The sequence below is a fragment of the Lepidochelys kempii genome, chromosome 1, assembly GCF_965140265.1.
Source record: "Lepidochelys kempii isolate rLepKem1 chromosome 1, rLepKem1.hap2, whole genome shotgun sequence".
NCBI classification, from domain to species: domain Eukaryota; kingdom Metazoa; phylum Chordata; order Testudines; family Cheloniidae; genus Lepidochelys; species Lepidochelys kempii.
This window is the reverse complement of record NC_133256.1, coordinates 33,748,329-33,764,305: the sequence shown is the minus strand read 5'-3', so window position 1 is coordinate 33,764,305 and position 15,977 is coordinate 33,748,329.

Sequence of the window (15,977 nt, the reverse complement as noted above, 5' to 3'; positions counted from 1 at the left end):
AAGAGTGATTTACATGGAGGAAATGAGATTGTTTCAGTGTGAATATCTCTAGTGATTAGGGAAAAGCTGGGAATTTATGGCTACTCCATATTCTTATGCTGTGTATCCAAATACAAAGTCACAAGAAATCAGTGACCAGATTTCTACAAAAATAAAATCAAAGCCACCATGATTTGGCCTATCTGTAATCAAAATGGGTTTCAACACCCCTGCAAAAATTTGATATAACAATAATATAATTATTGTATTTATACAGTATCTTTCATCATGAATCAGTCCAAAGTGCTTTACCAATTAAGGAACTGAAAATAATATTCAATCTTCATATCCAATTAAAACTAAAGTGGGAACTTGCATAAGCCAAATGCAATTACCCAAAGTAGAACTTGGCAAGGACACCCTTACTCTTGCAAAAAATTGCACATTCTATAACTACAATCCCTGCTGTAACTACTGATTTCAAACAAGAATGAATTTGGCCCATTGTTTTTATTGGTAAGGGATCAGCCAGTCCTGAAGAAAAAAGATTGTCTCTAAATCTCTACTGGTACCATTATGCCAAGGCCCCAAATCAGTCAGGAAAAGCAGCCTTCACCCTCTTGTCATCTTAAGCCACATCTTCACTCAGAGTCTGGTAAAGCCATTTGTGCCTCTCCCTTTAAACTGGGGGTTACACATGTAGCCCAGGATATCTTCTCCCACTGAACGACAGTGCATACCCATTCAAAAATCTCTACTCCTAGCTTTGACCGGGTAAAGTTGCGTCTTTCCGGGAGCCTTAGCAACTATTTAATGCGTCTCTGAAGCCGTTGCTTCTGGAATGCTTGCTGTTGTTGCTGGAACCGTCTGTGCTCTTCCTGTGGGGTTTCCACCTGAGTTTGCTGCCCCTTCATAAATTGCAACAAGGTCTGTTGCATTAAAACCTCTGCTTCTTGTTTTCGTTTAGAACGACAGTCTGACCCTGCTGCAGCTCCTGCAATGTTGGTTTGCCTGCCATTTCAAGATTTCTTCCATTTCCTCTTTGTGTAGAGGGTGTCTGGGAACCTGGTTTTTGCTATCAAATCTAAATGGTCAGGGTCCCCGCTCCATTTTCAAGAGAGCGCATAGACCTGGCATGTCTGTTCCAACTCACCCACCTCAGAAACTGGACACAGCAGCAAGCCTGATTTAGCAGTAGTCACCCTGAACCGTAATATTGGCTTTCAGAACCTGAGCCTAGGGTGACGCTGTAGAAGGATCCTGTGTTGCTATTTAGGGTCTTAGTGTCTGCTACCCTGTTGCATAGTTTAATTGTACAGAGCAGAGATGCTGCATGATTAAATTTCAGCCAGAGCAGCTAATTAAATATTTACTTAGAAGAAGGTTAAATGTGTTTCACCTCTATGAAGAAAGCGTAGGTGCTTTAGTACAGATATCAAGCATATGCTCATCTCATTGAACAGTTCAGAATTAAACATAAAAATCCCCACGCATCAAGAACATAAGATTGGCCATACTGGGTCAGATCAATGGTGCATCTAGCCCAGTATCCTGTCTTCTAACAATAGCCATTGCCAGTTGCTTCACAGGGAATGAACAGAACAAGACAATTGTCAAGTGAGCCATCCCCTGTTGTCCCGTCCTAGCTTCTGGCAGGAGGAGATTTAGGAGCACGGGGTTCATCCCTAACCATCCTGGCTAATAGCCAATAATGGACCTATCCTCCAGGAAATTATCTAAATCTTTTTTGAACCCCACTATAGTTTTGGTCTTCACAATATCCTATGGCAATGAGTTCCACAAGTTGACTGTACATGTGTGAAGAAGTACTTCCTTATATTTGTTTAAACAATGCTGACTATTAATTGCATCAGGTGACCCTAGTTCATGCATTATGTGAAAAGGAAAATAACATTTCCTTTTTTACTTTCTACACACCTTTCATGATTTTATAGCTATTATATCCCCTCTTCACCATTGTTGTTTTTTCTAAGCTGAACAGTCCTAGTCTTTTTAATCGCTCCTTCTATGGAAGCTGATCCAAACCCCTAATCACTTTTGTTGCCCTTCACTGCACCTTTCAGAATCCTAATATTTTTTTTTTGAGATGGGGTAACCAGAACTTCATGCAGAATTCAAGGTGTGGACATGCCTTGGCTTTATAAAATGGCAAATATTTTCTGCCTTACTGTCTATCGCTTTCCTAATAGTTCCTAATATTCTGTTAGCCTTTTTGACCGTTGCTGTGCATTGAGCTGAAGTTTTCAGAGAACTATCCACAGTGACTGCATGATCTCTTTCTTGAGTGGTAACAGCTAATTTAGATACCATGATTATATATGTGTAGAAGGCATTATTATTTTCCAATGTGAATTACTTTGCACTTATCACCATTGAATTTCATCTGCCATTTGGTCACCTTGTCACTCAGTTTAATGAGATCTCCTTGCAACTCTTTGCAGTCAGCTTTGGACTTAACTATCTTGAATAATTTTGTATCTTCTGCAAATTTTGCCACCTTACCATTCACCCTCTTTTCCAGATAATGTATGTTGGACAGCACTGGTCCCAGTACAGATCTCTTTTTTTGGGGGGGGGGCTGCTATTTATTCCTACCCTTTGTTTCCTATCTTTTAATTAATTAGAGATCCATGAGAAGACCTTCCCTCTGATCCCATGACTGCTTAAAAGACTTTGGTGAGAGACCTTGCAAAAGATTTCTGAAAGACCAAGTGCACTATATCCACTGGATCACCCTTGTCCACATGTTAGTTGGCACCCTCGGTGAATTCTAATAGATTGGTGAGGCATGATTTCCCTTTATAATAGCTGTGTTGATGATCCGCCAACATATCGGGTTTATCTATATGTCTGATAATTCTGTTCTTTACTATAGTTTCAACTAATTTGCTTGGTACTAAAGTTAGACTTTCTGGCCTGTAATTGCCAGGATCGCCTCTGGTACCTTTTTAAAAAATTGGCATTACATCAGTTACCCTCCAGTAATTTGGTACAGAGGCTGATCCAAGTGATAGGTTACATACCACATTTAGTAGTTCTACAATTTCATATTTGAGTTTCTTCTGAGCTCTTGAGTGAACACCATCTGGTCCTGGTGACTTATCACTGATTGATTTATCAATTCGTTTCATAACCTCCTCTATTGACACCTGCCCTACGCTACCAGCACTCCCAGCTACCTTCGAGAACCACTGACTTCCTGAGGAAACTACAATGCGTCGGTGATCTTCCTGATAACACCATCCTGGCCACTATGGGTGTAGAAGCCCTCAACACCAACATTCCACACAAAGATGGACTACAAGCCATCAAGAACACTATCCCAGATAATGTCACGGCAAACCTGGTGGCTGAACTTTGTGACTTTGTCCTTACCCATAACTATTTTACATTTGGGGACAATGTATACCTTCAGATCAGCGGCACTGCTATGGGTACCCGCATGGCACCACAGAATGCCAACATTTTTATGGCTGACTTAGAACAACGCTTCCTCAGCTCTCATCCCCTAACGCCCCTACTCTACTTGTGCTATATTGATGAAATCTTCATCATCTGGACCCATGGAAAAGAAGCCCTTGAGGAATTCCACCATGATTTCAACAATTTCCATCCCACCATCAACCTCAGCCTGGACCAGTCCACACAAGAGATCCACTTCCTGGACACTACAGTGCTAATAAATGATGGTCACATAAACACCACACTATACTGGAAACCTACTGACTGCTACTCCTATCTACATGCCTCCAGCTTTCACCCTAACCACACCACACGATCCATCATCTACAGCCAAGCTCTGTGATACAACCGCATTTGCTCCAACCCCTCAGACAGAGACAAACACCTACAAGATCTCTATCAAGCATTCTTACAACTACAGTACCCACCTGCGGAAGTGAAGAAACAGATTGATAGAGCCAGAAGAGTTCCCAGAAGTCACCTACTACAGGACAGGCCTAACAAAGAAAATAACAGAACGCCACTAGCCGTCACCTTCAGCCCCCAACTAAAACCCCTCCAACGCATTATTAAGGATCTACAACCTATCCTGAAGGATGACCCAACACTCTCACAAATCTTGGGAGACAGGCCAGTCCTTGCCTACAGACAGCCCCCCAACCTGAAGCAAATACTCACCAGCAACCACATACCACACAACAGAACCACTAACCCAGGAACCTATCCTTGCAACAAAGCCCGTTGCCAATTCTGCCCACATATTTATTCAGGGGACACCATCACAGGGCCTAATAACATCAGCCACACTATCAGAGGCTCGTTCACCTGCACATCCACCAATGTGATATATGCCATCATGTGCCAGCAATGCCCCTCTGCCATGTACATTGGTCAAACTGGACAGTCTCTACGTAAAAGAATAAATGGACACAAATCAGATGTCAAGAATTATAACATTCATAAACCAGTCGGAGAACACTTCAATCTCTCTGGTCACGCGATTACAGACATGAAAGTTGTGATATTACAACAAAAAAACTTCAAATCCAGACTCCAGCGAGAAACTGTTGAATTGGAATTCATTTGCAAATTTGATACAATTAACTTAGGCTTGAATAGAGACTGGGAGTGGCTAAGTCATTATGCAAGGTAACCTATTTCCCCTTGTTTTTTCCTACCCCCTCCCCGACGTTCTTGTTAAACCCTGGATTTGTGCTGGAAATGGCCCACCTTGATTATCATACACATTGTAAGGAGAGTGATCACTTTCGAGAAGCTATTACCAGCAGGAGAGTGGGGTGGGAGGAGGTATTTTTTCATGCTTTGTGTGTATATAAAAAGATCTTCTACACTTTCCACAGTATGCATCTGATGAAGTGAGCTGTAGCTCACGAAAGCTTATGCTCATATAAATTGGCTAGTCTCTAAGGTGCCACAAGTACTCCTTTTCTTTTTGCGAATACAGACTAACACAGCTGTTACTCTGAAACCTGTCATTCTGGGACAGTTATCTAAAAAGAATGGCTTGGGTATGAGATCTCTCCACACATCCTCTGCAGTGAAGACTGATGAAAATAATTCATTTTAGCTTCTCTGTAATGGCCTGGTCTTCCTTTAGTGCTCCACCTCAGTTGTCCAGTGGCCCCACTGATAGGCAGGCTTCTTGCTTAGGATGCCCTTACATTTTTTTGCTGTTAGTTTTTAGGTCTCTAGCTAGTTCCTCTTCAAATTCTTTCTTGGCGTACCCCATTATACTTTTATACTTGACTTGCCAGAGTTTATGATCCTTTCTATTTTCCTCACTAGGATTTGACTTCTAATTTTTAAAGGATGCCTTTTTGTCACAGACTGCCTCTTTTACTCTGTTTACCCCTGGTGGCATTTTTTTGGTTGTTTTACTTTTTTTGGTGTGTGTGAGGGGGGAGCAAAATATACATTTAGTTTGAGCCTCTATTTTGGCATTTTTAAATAGTCTTCATGCCATTTGCAGGCATTTCACCCTTGAGTCTGTTTCTCTTAATTTCCATTTAACTAGCTTCCTCATTTTTGTGTAGTTCCCGTTTGTGAAGTTAAATATTACTGTGGTTTGTTTCTTCGGCACATTTCCCCCTACAAGGATGTTAAATTTAATTACATTATGTTCACTATTATTGAACTGTTCAGATACATTCACCTCTTTGGCCCAAACCTGTGCTCCACTTAGCATTAAATCAAGAATTGCATCTCTCCTTGTGGGTTCCAGGACAAGCTGCTCCAAGAAGCAGTCATTTATGGTGTCTAGAAATTTTATCTCTGCATGCTTTCCTGAGGTGACATATGCCTAGTAGTTGAACTCCCTCATTATTATTCGGTTTTCTGTCTTTGTAGCCTCTCTAATCTGCCAGAGCATTTCACAGTCACCGTTGCCATCCTGCCCAGTGGTCGGAAGTATATTCCTACTGCTATAATCTTATACTTAAGAATGGAACTTCTATCCATAGAGATTCTATGGTATTGTTTGAGTTATTTAAGTTTTTAGTTTGACTCTGTGCTTTCTTTCACATATTATGCCCCTTTGACACCAATGTGATTTATTTCAGCGTAACAGCCGTGTTAGTCTGTATTCACAAAAAGAAAAGGAGTACTTGTGGCACCTTAGAGACTAACCAGTCTCTAAGGTGCCACAAGTACTCCTTTTCAATGTGATATATTCTGTCATTCTTATATATTTTTCCATGGTACTACATTTTTCCATAGATTTTCCTGATTCCACCAAGTTTCCACAATGACTATTGCACTTGTATCCTCTTTTAATTCAAGGCACTCATGTTTATCCATCTTAGTATTTAGACTTTTAGCATTTGTGGCATGGACCAGTGATTCTCAACCAGGGGTACATGTAGTAGTCAGAGGTCTTCAAGGAGGTACACCAACTCATCTAGATATTTGACTAGTTTTACCACAGGCTATGTAAAAAACACTAGAGAAGTCAGTACAAATGAAAATTTCACAGACAATGATTTGCTTATACCGTGGTGTATACTGTACATTGAAATGTAAGTACAATATTTATATTCCACTTAATTTATTTTATAATTACATGGTAAAAATGAGAAAGTCAGCATTTTGTCGGTATTCAGTTTCTTGCCTTCATGTGTTATATTACCAACTTCTTTTCTACCCTCTTTACTAGGATATAGAGTTCCCCCTTTAATGAACTCCTCCCTAGGGAATGGCTCTGCCTGAACCATACGCATCTATACATCTGCTGGCTTTCCCCCAGCCCTTAGTTTAAAAAATCTTCCACATTTTCAATTTGACATGCCTGCAGACTGGTTCCCTTTTTGGTTTAGGTGGAGCCCATCCTTCCTGTATAGACTCCTTCTTTCCCACAAGGTTCCCCAGTTCCTAATAAACCAAAAACTTTTTTTCCTACACCATCGTCTCATCTACACATTGAGACCCTGCAGATCTGCCAGTCTAACTGGCCCTACAAGAGATACAGGAAGCATTTCTAAGAATTGTAGCATGAAGGCCCTAGACTTTAATCTCTTACCTAGAAGCCTAAATTTGGCCTCCAGGACCTCTCTCCTACCTTTCCCTATGTCTTTTGTACCTACATGTACCAAGATCACTGGCTCCCCGCCAGCACTGCACATATGTTTGTCTAAATGTCTCATGAGACCTGCAACCTTTGCACCCAGCAGGCAATTTATCATGCAGTTCTCCCAGTCATCACAAACCCAACTATTTATATTTCTAATAATCAAATCCCCCCATTATCATTACCTGGTTCTTGGTAGTAACTGGGATTCCCTTCTTATAAGGGGTGTCTTCAGTGTGAGTGGATACCATGACACCATCTGGAAGGAGGGTTCCACCTAAGGGATTGTTTCCTTCTGCTCCAGCTTGATGTTCTCCTTTCCCAAGACTTTTATCCTCTTTTTACAACACAGAGGCTGTCAGACTGGGGATCGGACTGTTGTAGTGTGTTTCTGAAAGTCTCCTCTATGCACCTCTCTGTCTCCCTTAGCTTCTTCAGTTCAGCCACTCTGGCCTCAAGGCCTGAAGGCCATGAGCTGCTAGCACCATGTGCAAACATACACCCCCAGCCCACAAGGAAGGTAATCATACATTCTGCATTCAGTACAATAAACTGGATAATCTCTGCTCTGTTAGCTTTCCCCCAACAATACTGGACTTCTCCTTACATTATTTTTACTCTTGTAAGTGTTGCATTGTTTGAGGTGGTTATTGGCCCAAGTTTAGAGTAAGTATGTTTTTATTAGGTGTATCTGCTTCTCACACTCCTTCTCTAAACTCCAACACAGCCCCCAGAACAGAACAGACTACAATGTTCAAGCCAGCAAGCACACGGCAAGCAAGCAAGCATACAGCAAACAGACAAACTCACCCCAATGATCACGTAGTTCCTCCTTCTTCACCTGGAGAACTCCCTTGCAAAACTCCCATTTGCTGCTCCTGCTCACAAGCTTACTGAGATAAGATTATATCAGTATGCCCAAACCCAAATCCATCACCTTGCTTTCTGTATGCAGTAGCTGTGCATTTTTGTGATGCCTCTAACTTTTGAAATTAGACCTTTTTTTATCCAGTTCCACTTCCATAAATTTCATTTGCAATTTTAAAAACCAAAACAAATGTTTTATTAGTCAAAAACCACTCCCTCCGTGTGTTGCTCTGTTTCATGCTATTTGATATCACATAGTATGTAATAATAAAAATAGACCAAGACAAACAAAGATAGCAGACAGAAATATTTATATAGTTTCTGAAGCTAAAATTCTTAGTGTGTTCATATAAGGGTCAAAAATGTTCACCCTTCCTTAACTATAAATCTTGAATAAAATACTAAACTGAAAACTGTGACAGTGAAAATAGCAGCAGCAGAAAAGCATTACACAAGATAGAAATCTTGGCAGACTTTGCTCCTAAGAAGGCTATGCAGTGAAGGTGAATTACTCTCACTAAATAAGAATACTTTGAGGTCATGATTATGATGCCATCAGTGTTCACCAGAAAAAAACATGTTGCCTTCACCGGTACTTTACATGTCTACAAAAATTAAAAGGATAAATTTAGTCTCTGGAGAAACTAGCCATTTGTCTTTCAAGAAACACAAGGGTAATTGTAATGAAATACATAAGACCAAGAAAAATAATTTCCACACTGCAACTACTGTTGTGCCATTCTGCATAATGAAGCTTTTGTGGAAAACTGAATTTTTACAGCTTTGTTTGCCTCAGGTTGATCATTCAATGAGCAAAGCCTCACTTGTATAAATGTGATCACTAGTTCTATGAAGTGTTATTGTTTTGGATAAGATTAGTAGTCCCACTGCACATGTAAGGTGATCATTGGTAAATTATTATATCTGTGGAGTTTTTCAAGTGCACATTCATAAGAGCCTTATCTATAAACTTAATTGTGACGGTCTAGTTCATGATGTAGAATGTACAACTATTTCCCAGATAACCTTATGGAAAGTGAATTTAGAAAAGCATGTATAGTTCAACTCACTATGTACCATAGGAATTAAAAAAAAAAGAGGAGTCCTTTTGGCACCTTAGAGACTAACAAATTTATTTGGGCATAAGCTTTTGTGAGCTAGAACCCACTTCATCAGATGCATGGAGTGGAAAATACAGGAGCAGGTATAAATACATGAAAGGATGGGGGTTGCCTTACCAAGTGTTTGGTCAGTCTAATGAGATAAATCAATTAACAGCAGGATACCAAGGGTGGCAAATAACTTTTGAAGTGGTAATGAGAGTGGCCCATTACAGACAGCTGACAAGAAGGTGTGAGTAGTAGTAGGGAGAAATTAGTATTGGGGTGTCATAAATATAAAGGGAAGGGTAAACACCTTAAAATCTCTCCTGGCCAGAGGAAAAACCCTTTCACCTGTAAAGGGTTAAGAAGCTAAGACAACCTTGCTGGCACCTGACTAAAAGGACCAGTGAGGAGACAAGATACTTTCAAAGCTGGAGGGGGGGGGAACAAAGGGTTCTCTCTGTCTGTGTGTGTGTTGTTTTTGCCGGGACCAGAGCAGGAATGCAGGTCAGAACTCCTGTAAAGGGTTAATAAGCAATCTAGCTAGATATGCGTTAGATTCTGTTTTGTTTAAATGGCTGATAAAATAAGTTCTGCTGAATGGAATGTATATTCCTGGTTTTGTGTCTTTTTGTAACTTAAGGTTTTGCCTAGAGGGATTCTCTATGTTTTGAATCTGATTACCATCCTGATTTTACAGAGGTGGTTCTTTTACTTTTTCGTCAATTAAAATTCTTCTTCTAAGATCCTGATTGCTTTTTCCTTGTTCTTAAGATCCAAGGGTTTGGGTCTGTGTTCGCCTATGCAAATTGGTGAGGATTTTTATCAAGCCTTCCCCAGGAAAGGAGGTGTAGGGCTTTGGGGGATTTTGGAGGGAAAAACGTTTCCAAGCGGGCTCTTTCCCGGTTATATCTGTTAGACGCTTGGTGGTGGCAGCAATACAGTCCAGGGACAAAAGGAAAAACAGTTTGTACCTTGGGGAAATTTTAACCTAAGCTGGTAAAAATAAGCTTAGGCGGGTTTTCATGCAGGTCCCCACATCTGCACCCTGGAGTTCAGAGTGGAGAGGGAACCTTGACATGGGGAAATTAGGTTTAGGTTTTGTAATGACCCAACCACTCCCAGTTTTTATTCAGGCCTAATCTGATGTTATCCAGTTTGCAAATTAATTCCAGTTGTGCAGCTTCACGTTGGAGTCTGTTCAGCTCTTATTTAAATCTGTAAATTCAATCATATGAGAATTTCAAGTCCTTCAGGATATCAGAAAAAAGAAAAGGAGTACTTGTGGCACCTTAGAGACTAACCAATTCATTTGAGCATAAGCTTTCGTGAGCTACAGCTCACTTCATTGGATGCATACTGTGGAAACTGCAGAAGACATTATATACACAGAGACCATGAAACAATACCTCCTCCCACCCCACTCTCCCGCTGGTAATAGCTTATCTAAAGTGATCACTCTCCTTACAATGTGTATGATAATCAAGGTGGGTCATTTCCAGCACAAATCCAGGTTTTCTCACCCCCCCCCCCAAAGACACAAACTCACTCTCCTGCTGGTAATAGTTCATCCAAAGTGACCACTCTCCCTACCATGTGCATGATAATCAAGGTGGGCCATTTCCAGCATAAATCCAGGTTTTCTCACCCCCCCCCCCCCCACAAACTCACTCTCTTGCTGGTAATAGCTCGTCCAGACTGACCACTCTCCTTACAATGTGTATGATAATCAAAGTGGTCCATTTCCAGCATAAATCCAAGTTTAACCAGAACGTCTGGGGGGGAGGGGAATAGGAAAAAACAAGGGGAAATAGGCTACCTTGCATAATGACTTAGCCACTCCCAGTCTCTATTTAAGAGTATTCAACATACTAATCCATAGAGGCCTCCCTACCAACATTACAAAAAGAAGGATTCTAGGTGGACTCCTCCTGAAGGTCAAAACAGCAGACTGGACTTCTACATAGAGTGCTTCTGCCGACGTGCACGGGCTGAAATTGTGGAAAAGCAGCATCACTTGCCCCATAACCTCAGCCGTGCAGAACACAATGCCATCCACAGCCTCAGAAACAACTCTGACATCATAATCAAAAAGGCTGACAAAGGAGGTGCTGTTGTCATCATGAATAGGTCGGAATATGAACAAGAGGCTGCTCGGCAGCTCTCCAACACCACTTTCTACAAGCCATTACCCTCTGATCCCACTGAGAGTTACCAAAAGAAACTACAGCATTTGCTCCAGAAACTTCCTGAAAAAGCACAAGATCAAATCCGCACAGACACACCCCTGGAACCCCGACTGGGATATTCTATCTACTACCTAAGATCCATAAACCTGGAAATCCTGGGCGCCCCATCATCTCAGGCATTGGCACCCTGACAGCAGGATTGTCTGGCTATGTAGACTCCCTCCTCAGGCCCTATGCTACCAGCACTCCCAGCTACCTTCGAGACACCACTGACTTCCTGAGGAAACTACAATCTATCAGTGATCTTCCTGATAACACCATCCTGGCCACTATGGGTGTAGAAGCCCTCTACATCAACATTCCACACAAAGATGGACTACCAGCCGTCAAGAACACTATCCCTGATAATGTCACGGCAAACCTGGTGGCTGAACTTTGTGACTTTGTCCTTACCCATAACTATTTTACATTTGGGGACAATGTATACCTTCAGATCAGCGGTACTGCTATGGGTACCCGCATGGCACCACAGAATGCCAACATTTTTATGGCTGACTTAGAACAACGCTTCCTCAGCTCTCGTCCCCTAACGCCCCTACTTGCACTATATTGATGAAATCTTCATCATCTGGACCCATGGAAAAGAAGCCCTTGAGGAATTCCACCATGATTTCAACAATTTCCATCCCACCATCAACCTCAGCCTGGACCAGTCCACACAAGAGATCCACTTCCTGGACACTACAGTGCTAATAAATGATGGTCACATAAACACCACACTATACTGAAAACCTACTGACTGCTACTCCTACCTACATGCCTCCAGCTTTCACCCTAACCACACCACACGATCCATCATCTACAGCCAAGCTCTGCGATACAACCGCATTTGCTCCAACCCCTCAGACAGAGACAAACACCTACAAGATCTCTATCAAGCATTCTTACAACTACAGTACCCACCTGCGGAAGTGAAGAAACAGATTGATAGAGCCAGAAGAGTTCCCAGAAGTCTCCTACTACAGGACAGGCCCAACAAAGAGAATAACAGAACGCCACTAGCCGTCACCTTCAGCCCCCAACTAAAACCCCTCCAACGCATTATTAAGGATCTAAAACCTATCCTGAAGGATGACCCAACACTCTCACAAATCTTGGGAGACAGGCCAGTCCTTGCCTACAGACAGCCCCCCAACCTGAAGCAAATACTCACCAGCAACCACATACCACACAACAGAACCACTAACCCAGGAACCTATCCTTGCAACAAAGCCTGTTGCCAACTGTGCCCACATATTTATTCAGGGGACACCATCACAGGGCCTAATAACATCAGCCACACTATCAGAGGCTCATTCACCTGCACATCCACCAATGTGATATATGCCATCATGTGCCAGCAATGCCCCTCTGCCATGTACATTGGTCAAACTGGACAGTCTCTACGTAAAAGAATAAATGGACACAAATCAGATGTCAAGAATTATAACATTCATAAACCAGTCGGAGAACACTTCAATCTCTCTGGTCACGCGATTAATCATAGAATATCAGGGTTGGAAGGGACCCCAGAAGGTCATCTAGTCCAACCCCCTGCTCAAAGCAGGACCAATTCCCAGTTAAATCATCCCAGCCAGGGCTTTGTCAAGCCTGACCTTAAAAACCTCTAAGGAAGGAGATTCTACCACCTCCCTAGGTAACGCATTCCAGTGTTTCACCACCCTCTTAGTGAAAAAGTTTTTCCTAATATCCAATCTAAACCTCCCGCACTGCAACTTGAGACCATTACTCCTCGTTCTGTCATCTGCTACCATTGAGAACAGTCTAGAGCCATCCTCTTTGGAACCCCCTTTCAGGTAGTTGAAAGCAGCTCTCAAATCCCCCCTCATTCTTCTCTTCTGCAGGCTAAACAATCCCAGCTCCCTCAGCTTCTCCTCATAACTCATGTGTTCCAGTCCCCTAATCATTTTTGTTGCCCTTCGCTGGACTCTCTCCAATTTATCCACATCCTTCTTGAAGTGTAGGGCCCAAAACTGGACACAGTACTCCAGATGAGGCCTCACCAATGTCGAATAGAGGGGAACGATCACGTCCCTCAATCTGCTCGCTATGCCCCTACTTATACATCCCAAAATGCCATTGGCCTTCTTGGCAACAAGGGCACACTGCTGACTCATATCCAGCTTCTCGTCCACTGTCACCCCTAGGTCCTTTTCCGCAGAACTGCTGCCTAGCCATTCGGTCCCTAGTCTGTAGCTGTGCATTGGGTTCTTCCGTCCTAAGTGCAGGACCCTGCACTTATCCTTATTGAACCTCATCAGATTTCTTTTGGCCCAATCCTCCAATTTGTCTAGGTCCTTCTGTATCCTATCCCTCCCCTCCAGCGTATCTACCACTCCTCCCAGTTTAGTATCATCCGCAAATTTGCTGAGAGTGCAATCCACACCATCCTCCAGATCATTTATGAAGATATTGAACAAAACCGGCCCCAGGACCGACCCTTGGGGCACTCCACTTGATACCAGCTGCCAACTAGACATGGAGCCATTGATCACTACCCGTTGAGCCTGACAATCTAGCCAACTTTCTACCCACCTTATAGTGTATTCATCCAGCCCATACTTCCTTAACTTGCTGACAAGAATACTGTGGGAGACCGTGTCAAAAGCTTTGCTAAAGTCAAGAAACAATACATCCACTGCTTTCCCTTCATCCACAGAACCAGTAATCTCATCATAAAAGGCGATTAGATTAGTCAGGCATGACCTTCCCTTGGTGAATCCATGCTGGCTGTTCCTGATCACTTTCCTCTCATGCAAGTGCTTCAGGATTGATTCTTTGAGGACCTGCTCCATGATTTTTCCAGGGACTGAGGTGAGGCTGACTGGCCTGTAGTTCCCAGGATCCTCCTTCTTCCCTTTTTTAAAGATTGCCACTACATTAGCCTTTTTCCAGTCATCCGGGACTTCCCCGGTTCGCCACGAGTTTTCAAAGATAATGGCCAATGGCTCTGCAATCACAGCCGCCAATTCCTTCAGCACTCTCGGATGCAACTCGTCCGGCCCCATGGACTTGTGCACGTCCAGCTTTTCTAAATAGTCCCTAACCACCTCTATCTCCACAGAGGGCTGGCCATCTCTTCCCCATTACAGACATGAAGGTCGCTACCTTAAAACAAAAAAACTTCAAATCCAGACTCCAGCGAGAAACTGCTGAATTGGAATTCATTTGCAAATTGGATACTATTAATTTAGGCTTAAATAGAGACTGGGAGTGACTAAGTCATTATGCAAGGTAGCCTATTTCCCCTTGTTTTTTCCTACCCCCCCCCCCCCAGACGTTCTGGCTAAACTTGGATTTGTGCTGGAAATGGACCACCTTGATTATCATGCACATTGTAAGGAGAGTGGTCAGTTTGGATGAGCTATTACCAGCAGGAGAGTGAGTTTGTGTTCGGGGGGGCGGAGGGTGAGAACCTGGATTTGTGCTGGAAATGGCCCACCTTGATTATCATACACATTGTAAGGAGAGTGATCACTTTAGATGAGCTATTACCAGCAGGAGAGTGGGGTGGGAGGTGATATTGTTTCATGGTCTCTGTATATAATGTCTTCTGCAGTTTCCACAGTATGCATCCGATGAGGTGAGATGTAGCTCACGAAAGCTTATGCTCAAATAAATTGGTTAGTCTCTAAGGTGCCATAAGTACTCCTTTTCTTTTTGCGAATACAAACTAACACGGCTGTTACTCTGAAACCTGTCAGGATATCAGGTTATTCACAAATATGTATTAAAAATTATCATTATTACATTGATCCAAAAGTGGTAAATTCTCTATTACCCAGTACAATTGGTAGTACTAACTCTGGACCAGCTTCAGGTGTATCAGTGGTATCAGTGCATTGGTGTGCTCCTCTCAATGTTTCTTTTTCATCAAACCCAGATGATACTATCCTATTATTCTCCCAGTTGCTGACTGAGACAGGGGCAGGGGTAAAAATGAACAGGCCATGAAGGTTTTCTGCAGAGGGAAGCATTTAGAAGGCAGTGAAGAGTCAGCACCTGCGCCATGTGTTGCAGGATTTGTTTGACTTTCATGCTGAATGCTCTCAGCTGGGGGCTCCTATTAGATCCATCAGAGCTGCTGAATTCCTAGCTAGAAGCAATAGCCCATATGGCCTTTTTTCTACCTTCTGCTGACCCAAGAGTTTCAACCTTTCCCTTGTTAATGAAGTAATTGCAGAGATTATCTACAACTTTGTTACCTCCAAAACAGAGTAGAATAATGTGCCTTACTAAGGACTAATCCTGAAGACTAACCAGAAGCTTATACCAGTGTACAATGCAGCTACTAGGGTTCTAGACAGGGCGAGTTTTTCTGAGCACATAACACCTGTTCTCAGAATGAATTCAGTACTTGCTTCTTGTGCATTTCTTAGTGTACAATTCATGAGTATGGGTGACAGCTTTGAATGTTCTAGGAGCCAGCTATCTGACACACTGCCTCTCTCCTAAATAAATCCAATTTATATTGCCCTCATTACCATACTATATGAGCAACTGAAAATATTTACAAATAAAAATACCTCTGTCTCTTCCTTCCAGCTGTGCAGGTAAAATAGTTTGACTCTAGATTAGTCTTTAGGTTGTTTGGTATATTTGTGTGAAGGCATAACCGAGGGAAAGTCAAGTAAAAGAGATGAGATTTACATTTAGTTCTGAGCATGGTTTTAGGTCTCTGGTCATTCTTATCTCATGTAGGAATGACTTCCA